Genomic DNA, 4,279 nt, shown 5'->3' with positions numbered 1-4,279 from the left:
TCGCGGTCGATCAGAGACAAGTGTTTTGAAGATAACTTTGGGCCATTTGTTTTTGAATGGTTGGTCAAGATTACGATGTTCGTAATGAAGCGGATCGATGACATGGCATGCGTTTTTTCCCTTAGAAAAAATACTTGCTCGCTTGAAATGGTGCTGGGTCTTGAATTACTGGGGGAGAAAGATGATTTGTGTTTTCTCGTGCTTGGTTTGGATCCGAATCCAAGTAAGCTTTTTGAGATTTTGTTTGAATTTCAATTGATTTTGTCCGTGATGAAGGTGATATATCTGGATTGAAAATCAATTTCGAGGTTTGAATATCATGTATTCGGAAATTAGAAGTTTAACAAACAAGTCAGAAAAGATATTACTAGTTTGTATTTTCTCGTTATCGTGTATTAAATATATATTGTTTTCAATAATTAAAAATATATAATTTTTTTTCTGGACAAGTTCTTTGTTGTTTCCACGTAAACTTAAGATTGTATGCTGTAATTCACCGTGGCATTGTAGTTATTGGTATTTCCCAATAATAATAAAAGAAAAGGATTGTTTTTACGTGAGGAGGTTTTTTCTCGGTGTCCAGGGCTCGGAAAAAAGATCTCTCCTCGAAATAGTTCGATGTATTACGTAGAATCACGTCAATATAGTTTCAATTCAAATTCAAATGGTACAATTGCTGTTCGAGTATTTGTTCATGAGATTGAATGAACTGTTGAACGTTTACAATTTAAATTGAAGTTATTGCAGGGTCCGTTTCAACGAGTGACTGGATGCTGGTGGAATGGGTTTCAAAGAGTACGGGGACCAAATTATTATTTTCATTTTTTTATTTTTTTTACTTTCCATTATTTTATTTTTTACAACCTCGTCTGAAATGCACAAAATATATCATGTGTGGGACACCATCACAATAAAACCGTGAAGAGATTTTTTTTTTAATATCATAATAGGTTAAAAATAATAAAATAACACAAATAAAAACATAAAATACAATTAATAATTGAGCTTGGTAATTTAAACCACAGATGAGAGGTGATTAGGAGATAAAATAACTGAGCTTGGTAATTTAAGCCGCAGATAAGAGGTCGGTAAAAGTTTTGCTTTGTCGCATTTTCAAAGTATAATCCATATATGTTCGATCACCTTGAGTTTCTCATGGTTTCTTTACGACAAACTCTTAATCTCTATTTAGTTTGTTTTTGAAAATATAATTTCAGTATTTTATATTTAAAATATATTTAAAAAAAATTATTATTGATATTAATACATCAAAATAATTTAAAAATAATAATTTTAAACAAAAAAATAAAATTTTTGAGAAAGCAAGTTGGACCAAAGAAATTCAATGTAATTTTTTTGAAAAAGCAAGTTGGACCAAAGAAATTCAATGGAGGACTTGAGCACCGGTCAGTGCATTGAATAGAATACAGGATCAAGAAATCTATGAACAAGGACATCTGAAATAAAGTACCAGCAGTTAGGAAAGAATTGCCAAATGAAAAAAATGTAACATAAAGAAACCAACGTATAAATAAGCATCAATTTTAATGAGCTACACCATCACCCGGACTGGACCATTCTATAATCGAGGAAACAACCAAATTCTTTCATCATGACATGACAATAATATTTTTAAATATTTATTCAAAAATAAAAGCAATAATATTCACGCTGCAATATTTCAGGACCATTCTATAATGAGTCATCAACTTTTATTATTAATAACATGCGGCAATTCCAAATGACTAAGAAATACATTTTTAAAACTCAAAAACTCAAATTGATGAGATCATAAATAGGAAGATCATAGACACTTTTTCCAAACAGTAGTTCCCCTTTCCATGAATAGATCCAAGCTTCTAAACAAACTACATTGAGAATTTGATTGTCTTTAAAACCATCACCAAAATAACACAAGCATGTATCAAGACATCTACGAAGGGAGTTTCCTTGGCTTTGAACCACAAATAACTACTGCATCTAGAAATGCCAGAAGGGATATAATAACACAGAGAAGAATGAAGACTAATCCAAAAAATAAAGAGGCGTCAAGCTCCATAATCATACCAAAAGATCAGTGGAATACCATGGTAAATTTCAAGAGCAGAGTGCTACCAATTATACTCTCAAAATATCCCAACTCCATGGAAAGTGTATTCACGCTAGTGTTTAATAATTCTCTCATGTTAAGTTAGAGACCTCAATGAGAACCTAGTCAAATCCCCAGGTATCATATGATGTATATCTAATAGAACTCTACATTAGCTTGAAAACGGCGGGCGTTTTATCATCCCAAAGAATATTCCACAATGTTTTGATAGAAAATGAAAGTTAAATGCCAGCATCTCAGAGAAGAAACTTCTTATTCCTAATTACAAAATAACTCAAAAATGTTTAGTCCTAGTGGTAAAAATACAAGCCGCTTGGTGTTGAAAAAATGTACTGATAATGCCATTTCTATTCTTGGTGCTGGGTTATTTTATTTATGATCAAATTCATTGATTAGCTTAAAAGTTATTAGCTTAAAAGTTCTGGGAGGAGAAGATTTTCAAACCTGATTTTCCAATCGCATTGAGAGTATCAGTGCTGGATATGCTTTCTTGGGTAGTGTTATCCTGCATTATCTGCATTATCTCTTCTATAAAAAAACAAAAAATGTAAACTCAATTATCTAGAGGTAATTGGCCATTGCAAATACTTTGAGATCATGCACGTGATCATCTATTTTCCTCTTGAAACTTGTATATTTGTTGTAGTTTATTCTCCAATGAAGAAGGTCATCTGACAGATATCAGAAGCAAGAAATGCAGGCAAATCTTCCAAATTATTAGCTTATTCACACCACCCAATCAACTAGAACTTCCCTTAAGGATAATAACTGAAAAGAATTCATAATATAAAAGCAGATTATATAGCATGACATTCATTCACATGAAGGTATACCACAACTACCAACTTCAGAAATCAATGCAGGATCTAGCACCAAGTCTAACGACACCATTTGGTGTGTGGCAAAGCCAGTTGTCTCAAAAATAGGCCACCAAGAGAATTTTCCTTTTAGGACATTGAGGAGTTCCTTAAAACTGGAGGGATCGAAGAGGTAATGGATGCGATAAAGGAATTATGTACAAAAAAACTATCTAGAGGGACCAAAACAAGACAAATCAGAGAGAAAAAGGACTAGATACGCTATTAACCTTTTTTGCACAAAACACATCATTGAGGCCAAATAATCAATCAATTTGTTCCTTTTAATAACATGTATGAAATGTTCCATTAAAAATATCTTTGTAGCCTCATTGCATTACCTTGTGTTTTATAGGGAAAGAAAGAAAGATCATGACCAAACGATAACAATAAAGAAAACTTGGGCTAAGATTTGTGTTTTATCATACAATTATAAGTAAGGAGCATAATAGATTGTGACTGCAAAAAAAGGCATTTTGCATAGAAAATCATCTAAGGGACCAGAACAAGAAAAATCAGAGAACAGTGGGACTAGATGCACCATTAAACCTCACATAACACTTCATTGCCTTGCCAAATAACCAATCAATGTGTTCCTTAAAACAATATGTACTAAATTTTCCTTAAAAAATATCATCTTAGCCTCAGTGCATTACCTTTTTTTTTATAGAAAAAGAAAGAGGAAGATCATGAGAAAACAATAACAGTAAAGAAACCCTGACCATATTCTAAATTTCCAACGCATTTCAATAAAAGGAACACGGTTAGGCTAGGATTCCCTTTTTACCATACGATCATAAGTAAAGAACATGAGAAGTCATGGCTGCAATAAAAGGCATTATGTGCAAAACAATTATCTAAAGGGACCAGAATAAGAAAAATCAGAAAACAGAGGGACTATATACGCCATTAATTCTTTTTGCACAGAACACCTCATTGTCTTGCCAAATAACCAATAAATTTGTTCCTTAAAACAATATGTATGAACGTTGCATTACCTTGTGTTTTACAGGGAAAAAAAGAAAGATCATGACCAAATGATAACAGTAAAGAAAACTTGAGGCTAAGATTAGTGTTTTATCATACAATTATAAGTAAGGAGCATAATAGATTGTGACTGCAAAAAAAGGCATTTTGCATAGAAAATCATCTAAGGGACCAGAACAAGAAAAATCAGAGAACAGTGGGACTAGATGCACCATTAAACCTCACATAACACTTCATTGCCTTGCCAAATAACCAATCAATGTGTTCCTTAAAACAATATGTACTAAATTTTCCTTAAAAAATATCATCTTAGCCTCAGTGCATT

At 32.3% G+C, this 4,279-nt stretch overlaps 3 long non-coding RNA genes across 5 annotated transcripts in view; 1 reads left to right on the top strand and 2 right to left on the bottom strand.

Annotated features, from left to right (window-relative positions):
• Nucleotides 1-1,699: 1,699 nt before the first annotated feature.
• Nucleotides 1,700-4,279, bottom strand: part of LOC105127457 (uncharacterized) — a 4,418-nt gene continuing 1,838 nt past the window's right edge. The window contains exons 2-3 of one of the 3 annotated variants that reach the window (XR_842637.1): nt 2,393-2,638; nt 1,700-2,239 (exon numbers count right to left, since the gene is read on the bottom strand). This is a non-coding gene — a long non-coding RNA (uncharacterized LOC105127457). Of the gene's footprint in view, nt 2,639-4,279 lie in introns of all 3 variants that reach the window. The other 2 variants (XR_842635.1, XR_842636.1) reach the window with 2 other exon arrangements.
• On the top strand, nt 2,645-3,964 carry LOC105127455 (uncharacterized). The gene is made up of 2 exons (XR_842633.1): nt 2,645-3,215; nt 3,529-3,964. It is a non-coding gene; the product is annotated as an uncharacterized LOC105127455 (long non-coding RNA).
• Nucleotides 3,519-4,279, bottom strand: part of LOC105127456 (uncharacterized) — a 1,989-nt gene continuing 1,228 nt past the window's right edge. The window contains exon 2 of the long non-coding RNA XR_842634.1: nt 3,519-3,907. This is a non-coding gene — a long non-coding RNA (uncharacterized LOC105127456). The remainder of the gene's footprint in view (nt 3,908-4,279) is intronic.

This window comes from Populus euphratica, unplaced genomic scaffold (genome assembly GCF_000495115.2).
Source record: "Populus euphratica unplaced genomic scaffold, PopEup_1.0 scaffold13.1, whole genome shotgun sequence".
NCBI classification, from domain to species: Eukaryota; Viridiplantae; Streptophyta; class Magnoliopsida; order Malpighiales; family Salicaceae; genus Populus; species Populus euphratica.
This window is presented reverse-complemented; position numbering and strand designations above follow the sequence as displayed.